We start from the raw sequence: 18,769 nt of genomic DNA on the forward strand, positions 1-18,769 counted from the left end.
AGGCATTTTGCCTGCAAAACCAGCCTCAGTTGAAGAGCTAATATGCCAACTTCAAGAAACTCTGGGATTTGATTTTAATTTCACACTACAATTTGAGGATCCAGATTTCAATAACTCGTTGTGCAACCTGACCGACATATCAGAGCATCCTGAAAAACCTACACTGAAAGTTATCCCTACACTACAGATGATGCGTATAGGTGCACCCAATGAGCAAATTAGTGATACACTCAGCAATGCTGACACTGAGATACTTTCTAATTTTTCATCTCTTCAAAGAATTGGTCAATGGCCAGAAGAGTTTGATGTCCCACCTTTCAGCGTCGATGTAGAATAGAGGCTTCGACAGGGAAACTTGTCTCATCTCAAAGATGGTACTCTTCTGAAAGACACTAAAGAGCTCAAGCGCAAAATCTTGAAGAGAATAGCAGAAAGAATGTACACATTCAAAGCATGTCCAGATGATGCAGAATATGATGAGGTTGCTGCTGCATTTGTAAAGAAACACCCATGTCTCACAGAGAGTGTTTCGTGTAATGGTTGGAGTGGATGGAAAAACAGCCTCAAATTTAAGATGGGACACTACAGGACCAAAAGGCGGAAATCAGGAAGCCATGATGTTGCAGCCAATGGTCGAAAACGTGGAATGAATTTGCCTGATGGAGAACCGTCAAGATAGAATATAAAAAAGGCAAAAAAATGCAAGATAAATTTCTTGCCAGATTTACCTGATGGTCATGATCAAACTAGCCTTGAAACTGCCCGCATTGTTTTGGTTGAAGAAATGTGGAAAAGAACTCCAAGTGTGATGACACGGATCTCTCTTTTGCTCTTCGCCGAAAAGATGTGGTGGAGAAACCTGCAGTTTGCCAACTAGAGGAATGATGGCCTGCACTTTTCCAAGAAAATCAGGTATGAATTTGTGACCAAATGTTATTTGAAATGTAATGATGTCTTTTGAAAAAAATTTTTTCCTGTTCTCTCTATAAGGTTTACATGGAATTCACTAGAATTGCTGGGATTGATTTAAAGCAGTACTTATATGGAGGCCTTGATCAACACAACTTTTGACTCGTTGAAGTTTTCAGAACCAAGAGGGGACATACTGGACATATTCTGTCAAGATTTCTCCAGCAAGCCAATGTTCATGTATGTATTTTTCTTATTTAAGTAAACTTTTCTATTCTATAGTTTGTTATACTATCTGTGTAACATACTTAGTAACTTACTAATCTGTTAATCTGTTTAAGAGATGCATTTTGTAAGTGCAGATACAGACTAATCATTTGGCTAGCATGCATGTCAAACACTTCTCACTTTTCCATCTCTTATTTTATGATGTGTACTGCTGATGCCAAAGAAAACCATGCATTTCTAAAATGGTAACTTTATAGGAGAAGGTAAAGAAAGTCTGAAATTTGCATACAAAAGAATATAAAAATATTTTTAAAAATAGTTTGGCAGCATTTCTAGTAGCCCATTTGCCCTAAACTATTTAAACAATGTAAAGACCATTTCCTTTTTATAATTGTTCAACATTCACACTGCATGGGGCTTTGTGAAGTATTGTCAAAGTTTTGTCACGTTTTTCAAACTATTGTGTGAAAATGCTACTCTTTTCAATCAAAGTATTATCTGATACCATTACTGTTTGTACTTATGTTTATTTGGATTTATTGCAGTTGTAATATTAGTGAAATCTTAATTTAGATGATTTTGGGTATAAAATTAGTGCAATGTACTTATCTTGATGAGTGCCAAAAACGTTTTATAATCATTGCAGTTAACTTAACCGAGTAAATTAGATCAGCTTTGCAGAAGTTACTTTAACTTAAAAAATTAAGTTAAAAGAACATTTTGAGTATCAGGTACTTTGGATTGTATATTGAACTTAAAGACATGTGTTAGTTTAACTCAATGCACTATTATAACTTAAATAACTAAATTTCGAAAACTTAATTCATTTGAGGCAACAAACTACCTTAAATTATTTGAGTAAACTTAACTTATTAAGGTTTACAGTGTAAGTCTCTTTGAAATTCCTTTTCCACTTGGGTTTCACAACATGGGTTTAATTTGAGATAAACAATGTTATTACAAAATATTAATAATTATATTATAAAAATATTAATTGATTTATTCATTCATTGTCGGATCACGGTGGGTCTGGAGCCTACCCGGGAATCACTATGCACAAGGCGGGAACACACCCTGGAGGGGAGTTAAATATATGGCTAGTGAAGTGTTTAGAATGATCCTGAAACTATATTTTGAGCATTTTAAGGACCTGTTGCCGCATCTGGTGGATCATAGAAATGTGCTTCTGGTTCCTTGTGGTAAAACACCATGCTGAATGCCCTTCCTTATAACCCTGCTACTTCAGGTCAGTTTAAATGGAAGTTTAATTCTTCCTTTTTATTTTCAAAAAGAGATTTTCTTCCTCTTGTGGTTCAAGTTCAGAGGCTGTATTTTTATTCCAGCTATGTACTCTTACACAGTGAAATGAGACAACAACATACTTCTAGGATGATGGTGCAACACAGATCATGAGGGCAGACACTAGAACGGGTGCAGGTAAGAATTGTGATTGTTGCCAAGTTGGGTTGGCTGTAACAAGCTGTTCTGTCTGCAAAATGTTAGCAATTCATGAGGCGTTAAACACGAAACCACAGCAAATAACTTTTAAAATTCCTGTTCTGTAGAATACCCAAGTCTTTTATTCATGACTACAATTGACTCTGTAAAATTTGCAAACATGCATCTCTCAAAATAATAACTTTACAGCAGAAAAAAATACCCTTTTAACTTTCAATAAAAGTGAATGTAAAAATATTTTATTCCAAGTAATTGTGAAGTATTTTTATTAGTTCATTCATCATGAATATTCACATAAATAGTTGGGGTGTTCAAATGAATTAAGTAATTTAAAAATGGACAAAAATGTTATAATGGTATATATACAGGGGTTATGAAACTGAATTAGTATGGTGTAGGGCCTCCTTTTGCGGCCAATACAGCGTCAATTCGTCTTGAGAATGACATATACCAGTCCTGCACGGTGGTCAGAGGGATTTTAAGATTGTACCTGGGATAGTGGCCAGGTCACTACATGATGCTGGTGGAGGAAAACGTTTCCTGACTTGCTCCTCCAAAACACCCCAAAGTGGCTCAATAATATTTAGATCTGGTGACTGTGCAGGCCATGGGAGATGTTCAACTTCACTTTCATGTTCATCAAACCAATCTTTCACCAGTCTTGCTTTGTGTATTGGTGCATTGTCGTCCTGATACAGGGCACTGACTTCAGGATACAATGTTTGAACCATTGGGTGCACATGGTTTTACTGGTGCAATGTGCAATTAATGAAGATTGGCCACAAGTCTGGTCCAATTTAGCCATGGAACCTCCCGCACTGAAGTGACGCACCGAAGTTTCAGTTTCATTGTCTAACCCCTGTGTATATATATATATATATGAAAAAAAACCCACAAATCATGCCTTAGACGAGGTTCCCTCATATCAGAGCATCAGAGCTCAGCACTGACCAAACATCTCTGAACTGTATTTCAGTGCTTTGAACTTGTTACAAAAACATCTCATATAGACACTATATGTAGCTAATGGTTTGTGGGCATGTGGTCTCCTTAGAATTTTTAGAAGCAAATTACGCAAGTTGTGTGTACAATTGTTTAATCTGTGCACACTGTAGTAGATAAATTAAAAAATTGTAAAGCAGAGGTCTTCTAATCCAGCCCGTGTCCAGGCTCCAGGTCGAGCTTTTAAAAAGTCCAGCCTGTACATTAACAGTTGCAACTCTAGTGTTATTCTTGATGGCCATTTTAAAATCGTGGCCTGGAACCTGGCTCCAAGTTCAGGTTCAGGAGACCTCTGTTTTAAAGTATGTACTTTGACTTGCAAAACTATTCATACCCATTGAAATTTAAAAAAAAAAATTCCGTATTACACCCACAAATTTAAGTGTCTTTCATTGGGATTTTAAATGACAGACTAACACAAAGTAGCAATTAATTGTGAAGTGAAATGAAAAATAATACATTTTTCAAAAATTGTATAAATAAATATCTGAAAATGGTGGTGTGTATTTGTGTTTCGCACCCCGAGTCAATACTTTGTAGGACCACCTTCCAGAGGCTGACATTTTTGCCCATTCTTCTTGGCAAAATAGCTCAAGCTCAGTCAGATTGGATGGAGAGCCTCTGTGAACAGCAATGTTCAAGTCTTACCACAGAATCTGAATAGGATTTAGGTCTGGATGTTGTCTGGGCCATTCAAACACATACTTTGAGCTAAACTATTCCATTATATCCAGATACCAGAGTATCTTCTTCCACATGTTTACTGTGTCCCCTACATAGAATTGGGACTTCTTATGGCTTGCTTTAAGTTGGCATTCTTCTTGCCACTTTTCCATAAAGGCCAGATTTGTGGAGTACATGACTAATGGTGGTCCTGTGGACAGACTCACTCAACCCACCCAAGATGTGGATCTCTGCAGCTCCTCCAGAGTGACCATTGGTCTCTTGATTGCTCCTCTAATCAATGCTGTCCTTGCCTGGGCAGTCAGTTTAGGTGGACGGCCATGTCTTGGTAGGTTTGCAGTTGTGCCATACTCCTTTTTTTAATAGCCTAACCCTGCTTTACACTACCACAACTTTATCTCTGACCTGTCTCATGTGTTCCTTGGTTTTCATGATGCTGTTTGATTATTAAAGTTCTCTACCAATCCTCTGAGGCCTTCATTGAACAGCTATAGTTACATTGAGAACTGCACACAAGTGGACTCTACAAAAAATTAGGTGGCTTCTGAAAGCAGTTGGTAATACTGGATTTTATTAATGGGTATAAGAGTACAGGTGGCTGAATACAAAATTCATGCCATGTTTTCAGATTGTTATTTATAAAAAGATCTTGGAGACCTTCGGAGTGTATCGTTTCATTTTCACTTCACAGAAAAATGTGGAAAAAAAGTCATACTCTGCCAACAATTAAAAACATTTTAAAACTTGATTCTTCATTCTGTGGTCAGAAGATTTTTTGGATGTTTTAGGCTGCCATTTCCTTAAGTACAATGAACCTTTGTAAAGTTTTTTGTTGCTGATTACATCAACTGTGTCCAACCCCACCCTCCTGATGCACACTAATTGTATAAAAGGCTTCAGAACTTTTTAATTTTCACACCTCCTTGACAGTTTGCAAAGATGCTGAGAATCCTCTACTTTGTCACCTTTGCAGCCCTCGGTAAGTTCTGACTGAACCGAGTTGGGTGAGCATCTGTTATTTTCTGATTACTACCAAATAAAAGACATTGAGTAGTCACAGAAACGTGTGTTGTCTCCATAAAACAGCGCTGGGTGACAGTAATGTTGTTCCCTACATAAATGCTACGCAGGGGAATCCACAGGCCAGAGTCATTGGGGGTTCTGTGTCCACTCCCAACGCTTGGCCCTGACAGGTGAACACCATCATTAATGCAAGCTAAGCCTTGTCAACTAACTAAAACATATATTTCATGAATGTTAACTCTGATGATCTTCCTTTCTAAAAGGCATCAATACAAACTCAATCTGGCACGGTCTATAACCACATCTGCGAGGAGTTCTGATCAGAAAGGGTTGGGTGCTGGCCGCTGCTCAGTGTGTGGACGGGTAAACAACCATCTAAGAGTACTCACTTCTAAACTCTCATGTCTTTGTGTTCTCCTGTGTAGCATTAATGAGGCCCTTGTTGTTCTTGGAGACTTTGATCTGACTATACCTGAGAAGAAGGAACAGTACTATGGAGTCAGTGCTGTGTACATCCACCCCAGCTGGAACGGTGTGTTAAGTTCAGGGTCAGTTGTAAATTGTTTTTTCTCTTTTTTAATAATTGACTTGTCGTGTCATCGAAAAAAAAAAAAAAAACAAAACGTAGGGGAATATATAATGGAGAGGAATATATAAATAACCTTCTTAACCTACAATGGGGCGGCACGGTGGTGTGTGTCGCCGTCACACAGCTCCAGGGGCCTGGAGGTTGTGGGTTCGATTCCCGCTCCGGGTGACTGTCTGTGAGGAGTTGGTGTGTTCTCCCCGTGTCCGCATGGGTTTCCTCCGGGTGCTCCGGTTTCCTCCCACAGTCCAAAAACACACGTTGGTAGGTGGATTGGCACTCAAAAGTGTCCTTAGGTGTGAATGTCTGTGTGTGTCTGTGTTGCCCTGTGAAGGACTGCCGCCCCTCCAGGGTGTATTCCTGCCTTGTGCCCAATGATTCCAGGTAGGCTCTGGACCCACCACAACCCTGAGTTGGATAAGTGGTTACATATAATGAATGAATGAATTTACAATGGAAGTCAGTGTTAAATTATTTTATTCCAAATTAATTTTCTGGTCTATTCAACATGAAATTTGCACAGTGTGATAGACTGTTTAAATAATGTGGTAAACTATAAAGTGAAAATTGAGATGCTTGTTTTTCTTTGGACAATGAGTTCTTTGAAGACGATGTGAGTGCAAAGAACCTATTTTAAAACTGCAATAACTCCACATGTAAAGATCTCTGTAGGTTATTCTCCAAAAACCTGATGAGTTTTTCCAGTAGCTTTTACCTATAAACGATCAGTAGTGGTTTTCTTACCTCAGGAACGGCATTGCCCTGATCCATCTGTCTTCAGAGGCCATCCTGAACACGTTTGTCCAGTTGGCTACCCTGCCACCCACTGGTCAGATCCTCCCAGGAAGCACATTCTGCTATGTCACCGGCTGGGGGGCCACTCAGAGTGAGTTACAGTTTTTCTCTTGAAGATAGTGTGCTTTCACACATGCCCTGTTTGGTCTGGACTTTCAGGTTTATCAGTTTGTTCTGAATTAAAATAAATAGCACATGTGGAAGGTGCCTAAGACCGTGGTCTAGACCAAAGGACCAAAACTTGGTTCAACCAAAAGAGATGATGTCAGTCTGGAACAAACTGAATCAAAGTCTGATTTGTGTGTAGTGTGAAAACACTTTTTGGTTGGTTCAGACATTTTGGACCAATTACACAAGTTGTGCTGAGCCATGACCAGGTGATTTACTCACTGCCTTCACTCCAAAATATAGTAAAGAAACCGATAATTCCAAACATAAATTGATTTGCACAGCCACTGTTTTTTGAGTGCCTCTGTGTGTTTTAACGTTCAGAGTTGTACATGAGAGAAAAGGTTCCTCAGCAGTTTAGGAGGTAAAGTGAAGTGTAGTGTGTTTTGGGACATAGCATTATTCTGCCACTGGGACAAATTGAGTCATTTAAGGTGGTACCGAAGATATGAATAAGGAGCTGCCAAATAAGTAGAATAAGCATTGCATTAAGCCTTGTGTGTGTTTGTGTCTTACATAAGGTATATCTCAATCTGAGCCACACATACGTAGTAGCAGCACTGGCAAAGAGTATAAATGAATCTGGACCTCCGGGGTCCTATTTCTTAATAAAAATTAACAAGTTAATAAATTAATAGCGTTTAAAAAGTTTATCACACGGTTCTCAACACTAACTTATTTTATTCAGAAAGTTCCCTGATAGCAATGAGACGATGCACCACTGTTGATCCACTGAGGGCAATGCTGGAGGTTCACTAGTGTTTTGCACAGCATTTTCTGGGCAGACCACTGGTGATTAAACATAATTTTAGACAAAATGCCACCTTTTAGCACTTTTCCATTCACAGTCCAATTCACATTTTTTTCTTCATTCATCTTTTGTTGTCTTTATAAATAAGATTAGTAAATCATTTTAATCCAGCACAGTGTCAACATTTTTAGTATAATCATTTTATATGCTCGCTGTCTGGGTTATCTAACTACACATACAACAAATTTCAACCGTTTACAGTAAAGAAAGAGGGCACAGCCTGTTAGTACCGATTGTTTACACCTGCAGCAGAACACCATTTAAAACATTACAGATCACCTCAGTCTTTACAAAATCACTTACAGTCTCAGGAGAGAAGCCGCACTAAAGAAAGTCTCCAAAAAGATCGATAGAGGTCTGCCATCCGTTACTCGCCATGTCACAGCAAACATTCCTTTTTTTCCTGTGTAATATTAACGCAGTGATCAGGAGCCCCTAGCATTGGCAATGGGACTTAAATGTTATGTAAAACCTTCATGAATTCAAAGCTGAGGGCGTTCCCTCTTAGATTCATCAGTATAGCTGTGGACCAATCAGCGGTGGATGTGGGGGTGGGGTGGGTTGCTGTGGTACGCACTCTCCACAGGGATTCGATAACAGCTCTCTGTGGGCGGGTCAGAAGTGATTGATGCATCTACAAACCAATAGCAGGGACACAGACAAAGACAAAGAGAAGCAACGTGTTGAGATCACTCACTCGCTGGGCCTAAGAGAGGGGAAAAGTGCTGATTGCTGAAGGAGCCCTATGGAAAGCTATCAAAATATTTTAGAATAAACCTGAATGTACTTGTTTTATTACTGAAAAAAAGAAAATCAATAGCACCTTTATGATTTGTGACAGACTATTAAATATATAAGCACTTTTGGGTACATATTGCCTACTTTCAGAAAATGCTGCATAACTTCATAATGCTTGATAGGATCTGCTTAAAAATTGTTAAAAAGTTGTCTTACAAAAGCCTAAATAATCAGAATATGTAAAGAAATTACTAGTGTCATTCCCAGCACTCAATAATACATTGTTTACATCTAAAATAATTTGTAAAAAATCTCCCCCTCTCTCTCTTTCTCATTCTCTCTCATAGCGGGTGGTTATCTCTCTGCTCAGCTGAGGCAGGCTCCGCTGCCTATAGTCGATTATGCTACCTGCTCTAGCAGCAACTGGTGGGGCGCTACAGTCAAGACCAACATGATCTGTGCTGGTGGTAGCATCAACTCAGGCTGCAATGTGAGATGAGCTACAGTTCCCTTTCTTATCTCTGTGAAATACACACGGATTCTGAGTGACAGTGTTACTAAATGAAACACTGGTCTGGTCTTCTCTCATCATTGGGGGATGGTGGTGGCCCTCTGAACTGTTTGGTTGCTAACCGCTATGTGGTCCATGGAATTACGAGCTTTGTGTCCACTGCTGGTTACAACACCTTCTTGAAACCCACCGTCTTCACCCGTGTGTCTGCCTACATTCCCTGGATTCAGAGCGTAAGTAGAAAGCACCAATACAATGCAAAGACGTTTAGAATTTTCTGTTCGACTTGAAAAAACAAACAACCCCCATGAAAACAAACAAACCCCCTTATATGCAGGCAATATATTTTATTCCCAATTGAACATAGAGTACATATAAGAAGCTGATCATAATACATTTCAACTTTTGTTTTCATAAAAATTAATAATCCATACAGAAATTCATGGCAGAACCACATATCAATACACTTTGGACAGGGCCCTGTCTGTTGTTGTGTAGCATCCCCTCTTCTTTTACCAACTGTCTGTAAACATCTGGGAAGTGAGGAGATGAGCTGCTTTTGGAAGAGGAATGTTGTCCCTTTCTTGTCCGCTCCACAGTCCTGAGTTTGGTGAAATTTTCAATTCCTGATCTACCAAATGTATTTTATTAGTTCAGCACCTGGACTCTTCTTCTGCAAAGCCACGGTGTTGTGATGAATGCTGTGTGTGGTTAAGCATGTCTTGTTGAAATACCTTCACTGTAAGAGACACAGTCTGGATGGGAGCATATGTTCTAAAACCTCTTCTTCATACGGTTTAGCATTGATGGTGCCTTTCCAGATGTGTAAGCTGTCCACGCCATAGGCATTAACGCAGGTATGCAGGTTTTTGAACTGGATGGACCAGAGAAGACAGCAGCATTTCTGGTGTTGACATTTTTTTTATTAGTACCACTTTTTCTTCCAGACTTTTGTTGTCCTTTTTTCCAACTTTTGTGAGATGTGTTATTGCCATCAATTTCTAAATTAGTTAATATTTTTTTATGAAATGGTTAAAAAGTCTTACCTTCTACATCTTTGTTCTGTTCTGAATAAAATATGAGATATGCAAGTTATTGCATCCCGTTCCTATTTACATTTATGTACATTTTACACAGTGTCCTGACTTTTTTGGAACTGGGGTTGTATATTGAAAACAATATTGGGCTTATTATTGATCCTTGGGAACCAGACAGAAGAGTAAATGAACATTATCTTACATTGTGTAATGAACTTAGAAAAATATCGTTTGTAGATTGTAAACCATGCTAATGAATAACAATCTATTAGCAAACCATTGTGGCAAAATGATTCTTGGCATCCAAGCAGAAAAAACGTCATTTAAATACAGTAAATAATTTTGTGTTGGTGTATTTCTTGACAGGCTTTTTTCTAATTGGAAAACAAAACACGTTGGTCAGAAAATGTATATGTTAAACACACTTAGTTCTTTCATTGTTATGTATCTGAAAATTCTTTACCCCAGTCCTCGCCGCAAACATGAACAGCAGCTTGGGTCTCTGTCTGTAATGGAGAGACATGCACATCTTTCTGTGATATTATTGGCTGTTACAAAAAAGAAATCTGATAATTGCCAGACTCATGTAAATGCTGAGCTTGGCTATTACCTGGTTACCCAAGTGAGTGTGAAAGTGTAGATCAGATAACTCACAACATCTGATTTTGTGTATTTTTCAGTTTATTGAGTGCATGTAAAGGCACTCAGTGTTTTGAAACTCTAGCAGCACTGCTGTGTCTGATCCATGGCATTAACTAACCTTAACACACATTATGACCATACTTTGAAGTAAATTAATAGTTGGGTCAACAAAGGTCAAAGATAAGATCTTAAGGCATTTAACTGCACACAATGTGGAGTTAAAGGCACTGGTGAACCACTTTTCTCTCAAATCTATGGTAGGGTTATTAAATCTTACTTAACGAGAATATGTAGCTCTAGCTGCTGTCTGGTACAGGCAGTGACAGGGAAGCATGCATCTTCATGGGTGGATGACATATAGTGTCTGTTGGATTGCTACTGCAGGTGCTGTGCATCCTTTAAACTATTTCTTTGGATACTGGAATGGACATAGCCCATTGGGTGCCGATTTTCTACCACCTACACTGTTCTCTGTAAACAAGATTTGTTTGACTTTTTAAAAAGACAGTGAAGTGGAAGTTTAACAGAGGTGTCAGACTGTCCAGAAGGTTATAGTCTATTTATTGGCACTGGATGATTTTAATGGGCTCTACCTGCTAAGAGGTGCTGGGCACATAAATGATGTACAGGATGGTTGTATCATGTTCTAGTCCCTCACTGAATACAATATAACAATTCATCCTGAGCACCATGTTTGGGATATCCAAAGCAAGTCTTGTGTTAATCAACTCCATTTGTTAGGCTTGTGATGTACTGCTGCATGTGTGCTCTACACTGGGGAAGGTAGCATTTCACTTACATTGCTATCCTCTGCTGCGGTGGGTGTTTGGACATATTTGGCATTTCTGTAAGCATCGGGACAGACAATTAGTATCTTTAAAAGCTTGTGGACTGCATCAAACTTTCTTCTCAATACAGAGAGGAGTTTGTTGTTAACTTTTGCTGTGTTGTGAAGACACGTGATGGAAAAGAATCTCCGCAGACACGGTTAAAAGTGTAAATACATCTTTATTTACCAAAACAGTGTCTTACGGGTTCTTAAGGATCCCGTGAGAGGGTGTTCAATTTGAGCGCTCCGATCATCTCTGTCCCGTGTCTATTTGTCTCTCTCCCCCGCTGGCTCGGATCCTTTTGCCTATATTGTTCTCTCCTTTCCAAATAAGGCAAACATAGAGAATAGTTTACATTTGCATGCACTTAAGGGAGGGTGTAAAATTAATAGTGTCCTGCCTCACTGACAGCTTATCCTAAACATCCCTCTCTGTAACGCACATACTTATGTTCATATGGCTGAGCATAAAAACACACTGAACATTTCTTAATACTGTCTTATGAGGCCGTCTGATAAATATACCTCATAATTTCCTCCCTTCGAGACTGTTAAAGTCTCGTAAAAATTCAAGCAACCCATACATGTAAATGTCATAACAAATAAGTGATACCTTCCTACACACAATTTTAACATCACTTGCATTATGATGTAACAAAATGTCATGGAGTGTGAGGGCGAAAAAACCTGCCCGGCAGCAATCTTTCTTGAAAATCCTTCAAACATTTTAGACAGGAAAAATTCCCTCAACAATCCCTCTCTGCCCAGGCGATCACAAAAAAATTGTACTCCAATCCAATTAAATTTATTCTATATGTGTAGGGAGTTGACTTAAGTAAATGTATATAAAAATCTCAGAAAATAAAATCAAACCAATGTCCAAATTCAGGCTGGTCGACCCATCGGACCTTCCAGTGGACCTGTCCCTACCTGACACACCCCTTGGCCCTAACATCGATAAAACAAACAAAAACTCTGAGATTTCAATACACTTACACAGATTACATTTCATCAGTCTATAAATCTTCATAATAAACAGTTGTTACAATTTTTAATATCACTCATATAATAGTTTATCACTATCAAAGATTACTAATAATAAACAATTCAATAGAGACATATGACATAATATTGTCTTTTCAGCAATTTTGTCTTCTGATGTGATGTTGATGACATATTGAGCTTCAGCAAGTCTTCACCATTCTGTTTCAAAGTCCTTCTGTTTTATTGTCCTCTTTTGAGATTTTGGATCCCTGTAGCATTTCAGGAATCTCAAACAACCATCCTCCCTTACAGTGTTCTTCCCCCCTTTTTCTTTCTGGAAGAAAGAAACAACAGCCAGTATCTTTTCCAAAAAATGACAGATGCAAATAAACATCAAATAAAACTTTAATAATAGTAACATTAATGGATTAATACGTTTTATAAGCTACAGTGTATACTTCATCCTACAATCATTTTACTTGATTACTTATAATAAACCTAACAAAATAAAAGATAATATCATAAGTGAATGGAAAAATATATAAAAGTGGATATTCAAAATGGATATCTTTCTACCAGGTTGTTTTCCAACATTTCCTCCTCATGTTTGCCTGAGTCGGTTCTACTTAATAATGGCATCTGTACTTGATTTCCAGGCATTACCACTCCAACCCATTTCAAAATCATAGCTTTTGCACAAGTTAACAACAGTGTACAAAAACAAAACATTATACACACTGCTAAAAGAGCTGCTCCAAAAACTTGAGCCAACATTGCTCCTAGTGGTCCTAATTTCTCCAATAACCAAGCATTCACAGACCATCCAGCTCCTTTTGATGGACCAAACTCCTCCCTTATATGCTTCAATGCTTCTATAACACTAGTCATATTATCAGAATTATCCTGAATCAAAGTATAACAGGCATCCCCTGTCAGATTCAAAGCTACACATAAACCTCCTTGTTTAGCTAAAATGTAATCCAGAGCCATGTCATGTTTCAACAATGTTAATCTGTGACTTTTTTGAGTATTTGACAAAAACTGAAACCCTCTTATTGTTTCATTAGCAAACCCTTGTAAAGTGTACGTAATATTATCTATATGATCTGCTAAAAATGTCACACCATACCATGGAAATAATCCTATACCCCATTTTTCTCCTATACTGATTCTCCAATGATATGCTTCCAAGTTATGAAACTGAGCCATTTCCCTTTTCTTTCTTCTCACAGAATTACCTTCAGAATTCCCTTCATCAGTTGCTTCAACTTTTTGGAGAGTATAAACCTCATAAGGAAGCTTTAATGTTGCCATATAACAACAGCCTGTCCACCCATATGGTAGAAATATGTATGCTTTATCTCCACAAACCCACCAAATATCCTTAAAATTTCCTATAGTCACATTTACAGGCAAAATGTCATACTGCACCATTAATGTTCTACTATGTTTGCTATCTGGTGTATGAAAATTCACTTTAAACAAAACGTCCTTAGGTTTAGGCTCTTTAAAATTCATCTTATAACGAGCACAATCAGATATTCTCATAAACATCCCCTGTCCATTGTGAGTATCATTGGAACAAAAACAGTCTTTAGTCTTCACAGATTTTACTTCCATCGCATCAGGCCGTGCTGTCAGTATATTTTCATGCTGATTAAGGAAATTCACATATGGTAACTTCATCAACCAAGTACAATTTAATCTAGGTCTAAACAAATGCACTGATAAAGCCATTATTATATCTTCTTCAGAGTTTTGCTGATATATTAACCACGATAAAGCATAAGATTGACACATAGAATGCAATGGTTCTGGTACTGTCTCTAAAATTGATGGCCATGTGCTTGGTGATGGAACTTTCACCACACATGGACCAGTCAACCTCGTACTCATTCTTACGGAATGGGTTATTTGCTGAAACCATAAATTTCTAGATGCCCATGGGTCTGTGATTTGTAACACTGAAGAATCAAATCCTTATGCTTTCCATTTTGCTTCTCTTTTCTGTAATGCATGATAATGGTCAGTCATTTCTTCAGATGTCCAGTCAGAATCAAAAAACTCACTCTGCCCTTCTAAAGTGATTTTCTCAGTGGTTACTAAACCCTTTGAATCCATGTCTTCCATTGGGTTTCTAGCTTCAAAAGTCACTTGACTGATATTCACTTCATGCTCCATATTTAACTCTGGACCCTGTGTTATGTTTATTTCCTTCTGCAATGGAAAGAACATTACTTCTGGAGTCTGGGTTACTTTTACAACATTATGTGATCTTGTTATTTTTCCATTTTCAACAGTTGTGCTAGACTCAGATGTACCCGAAGCAGAAGTCATCATTGTCAGTGTAGTACTATTCATCTCCTTTAATGGCATATCTATAGTAGTAATCCGATTAGTTACATTATTTCCTTTACTTATTTCTGGAGCTAAAGTAATTGGCTTAATTTGTTCTTTAGTAACCTTTAAAGTCATTGCCATAGTGGTTTGGTCCTGAACTCTTTTAATAGATGTAAAAACTTCAATAGGACTCTGGTCCTTTATCATCACTATCACTGTACGAGTTATGTACCCTTCTCTCCACACATTTTGAAATGGCACAAACTTAAGCTCTGGTTCCAAATAAGTACAAGTGTATTCCCCTTGATCTTCCCATGTAACATTACGTAAAAGAATTGAACAATCATCTCTAACTCTGAACCACCTAAAGGCATTAAACAAAAGATACTTTCTCTGGTCATGAGGCAAATGATCAACTTCAGGTCCTGTTAACACCACTTTTTCACCACGACTATTTTTCCACTCAGGAGGACTATTACCCCCTGTATTAAATCTTCCACATTTACAGGGAAGATGAACTGCTTTACCTAATTTAGCTTTAACCACTGTCTTGAAAGGTGATGACGTTGTTGAAATTATTAAAGGCACTAGTGTAGTTAGATGTGATCCATTTACCCCCTCACTAACTTTCAACACTGAAAAAGTAAAATTCTTTAAAGTTTCATTCTCTTTAGTTCTCATACCGTTTAGGTCTAACCTTTTTCCGAACTGGTCTTGGACTCTTCTCTTGATCCAAGTCTCTGAACTGTTTTGAAATGGAATTACTGCTTTCTGGAATGGGACCTGCTGTTTCTGGGACATATTGAAATTCAATTTCTCCAAACCTTTTGTCTCGTTTACAATCTGCTGTGTCATGTCTGGCATCATCAGAAATATACACAGAGTCATCAGCATCATCCAAACCAGGGACAATCTCCTCTTCAGGAGATCTACTCTGATTTGTTTCTTGCATGTTATTTTCAACCTCTTCTCCCTCATGTTCTTTTGGTTCTCCTGAACCTGCAACATCTCCTCCCTTTGAGAAAGGCTCCTCTTTACTTGGTGCTTTAACACAGTGAGATAAATGATACCACGTTGGAGACCCCTTGACTTGAACTGCCGTTCCAGTACTGCGAACAACTTCAAAAGGTCCTTCTCTGCGTTCGTTATACCATTTTCTTCTAAATACCTTTACAAACACCTTGTCTCCAGGCTGCACTGTATTCTTCCTTTGCTCATCCAGTCTCTCCTGCTCCTCCTCTTTTCTTTGCTTTTCTGAAACGTATGTGGATATTCTTTTATGTAAATTAGCTAAGTATGCAACATATGCTGTCATATCATCTTCTAAAAGAGCTAAACTCTAAAGAAAAATATCATTTTTTCTAGATATTTTTCTAAAGAAAAATATCATTCATGCATTGAATGACAGTACTTTTTAACTTCTGATCTACCCCAACTAAATCATCTTTCAATACTTTATTGAAAATGTGAGGACTATGTTTATATCCCTGTGGTAATCTCTTATACTCATAGAATTGTCCCTTGTAAGTAAACCCAAATAAACCCTGACTTTCTACACTTAGTGGAACACTAAAAAATGCACCACATAAATCTAATACTGTGAAATACTTTGCATTCGGAGGAATTTGGGCTAACAAAACATGTGGATCTGGCACTTCTGCTGGAAAGTCTGCGACTACTTCATTTACTGCTCTCAAATCATGTACTAAACGATAAGAGTTATCTGGCTTCTTCACAGGCAACAAAGGTGAATTACTCTGCGGATTCTGTGTTATCTTCAGAACATCTGCCTTCACAAGACCTTCAATTTGTGGTTCGATCCCTTTGATTGCTTCTTCATTCAAAGGATACTGAGGCTTCCACGGAGGTTTTGTTCCTGGTCGGAGTTCAACTTTCACTGGTTGAGCTGACTTCACAAATCCAATGTCAGTGCTATGTTGTGACCATAAACATTTTGGAACACATCGCAGCATTTCCTCTTTCAAAGAGTTTGAATCCATCTTCTCATTGTAAAGTGATTCATGTGTCATCCTGACGACTTGTGGCTGTCCTTGTCCTTGAGCAGTAATCATAATCTTGATAAATCGCTGATCTTCACTCCTCCAGATGGAAAGATTCTCTTTAAACGGTTTAAAGACAACTTCTTCTGCTTCTGCCATCATTTCACCTATTTGTTTCTGCTCACAGTCTTCAGACACCAGCAAAGTCACATGTGGTACACTTTTTCCCATCTCAAACTCTTTATGCAAGTAATCATTTTTGTCTATCTTCATAGCAGCTCCTTGTGGTCCCAAAATTATGCAACATGAACGTAATTCAACTTGCTTTGGTTGATGACTCAGCCATTGTTCTCCATCTGATTGTTCAGCATCCTTAAAGTATTTCAGTGTACAATGAAATGGATACTCTGGAGTCTTTGCATCAGGCATGTTTGCTACAATAAACTTCTCCCACATCTTGGCTGGTTCCAAGAATTCTTCGCTAAGATTTCCAATCCAAAATACTGAAGAAGCATCAGTCTCTGTTTTCATCATCAGTTGATTAATCATTTCACTCGGCACTTCTACCAGGCAGCCGTCCGGTGTGCATTTTATTGTACAGTTCAGTCTGCACAAAGCATCTCTTCCCAAAAGTGCAATAGGTGTATGTTCTGATACCAGTATGGGTATTGTAGTCTTCAGATGTTTATAGCAGAGCTCAATTGGTTCTGTGAGAGGAATCAGCTGTTTTACTCCCTCAAACCCGATTGTCCGAATCATCTGACCAGACTTGGGGAGGTGTATAGCATCTTCAGGCCGAATACAGGTGAAAGCAGCTCCACTATCTGCCATCATTGTCAATGGTCGATTATTTATTTTCACCTCTATTGTTGGATCTCTCTCCGGCCCTATTGCTACCAGCTGACACCTCCCACACGAGTTCTCCGGGCATCCCTAGAATCCTGGTTCCGGGCCCCTATAAGGGTTCACAGGTCCCTTGATTGACCTTTGTTGTCCTCTGAATCCTCCTCTGAATCCTCCTCTAAAGTATCCCCTGAAGTTTCCTCCTGGCCGGTTGCATTCACGAGCAAAATGACCAAACTTTCCACAATTATAGCACACTTCAGGAGGCTGTTGAAAGTTCAGACTGAATCTTCCTGGTCTTCCTCTTCCTAGATTTCCCTGACTTCTTCCTCTCCATGTCTGCACCTGACCAAACACTGGCTGTGGCCAGGGAGTCACTGGAGCAACTGATGCTGACTGGCTCACTTGAGGTTGAGTCTGATCCAGATGTGGTCCTGGCTGATTAGGAGGCTGACTTTGTATGACTACAGCTTGTTTCTTTTCTTTTTTCTTGTTGTCCACCAGTTGTATTTGGTTCAGCTTTCTGAGGGTCTCTTCATCCTGTATTTTCTGATCATGTTCCTTCTTTCTATATAGCTCCACTTGATGGGCTATATGATCTGTATAGACACTCTTTGCCATGCTTCCGAGACCCACTACTTCTGCCAGTTTACTTCTCACTGGTAAGGGTAGTCCCTTCTGTAATTTGGCTCGCAAAATTGACTGTTCCATCTGATTTAAATCTGGATCATTTCCTGTGACATTTCTCCATACCTGATGGACTCTTGACACATAGGCTCTCGGGTTCTCATCTTCTCCCAAAGGCTCAATCAGGATATTGTCAGGATGCACATTGGTTGGAAATGAATCTTTCAATGCTCTCCACATTCGACCTCTGATTGCAGCAAACAGCTCTGGATCATTAACAGCAGTTCTTACATATCGTTCTAGGCCCGCTTTCTGTAGAATTTCTTCCATGGCTGGAACTCCCAGGAGATTTGCTAAAAGTCTCTTTATGTCACCTATTGCTGGCTGCGTTCCCACCAGAAGCTCTTCCAATTTTGAAATCCAAGGATGTGCTCCTTCTTGCAAAGTAGGTAACTTTTCCATGATATCTGACATATCTGTATTTTGCCAAGGCTTGTATTCCAAATTCCGTCCACGGACTATCACTGGACACATCTTTTCAAGTGATTTCCCTT

General features: G+C 38.7%; 1 pseudogene; it reads left to right on the forward strand.

Annotated features, from left to right (window-relative positions):
- Positions 1 to 5,220: 5,220 nt before the first annotated feature.
- On the forward strand, positions 5,221 to 9,203 carry LOC136676152 (elastase-1-like; annotated as a pseudogene).
- Positions 9,204 to 18,769: the final 9,566 nt, after the last annotated feature.

Source organism: Hoplias malabaricus, chromosome 2 (genome assembly GCF_029633855.1).
Source record: "Hoplias malabaricus isolate fHopMal1 chromosome 2, fHopMal1.hap1, whole genome shotgun sequence".
Classification (NCBI taxonomy): domain Eukaryota; kingdom Metazoa; phylum Chordata; class Actinopteri; order Characiformes; family Erythrinidae; genus Hoplias; species Hoplias malabaricus.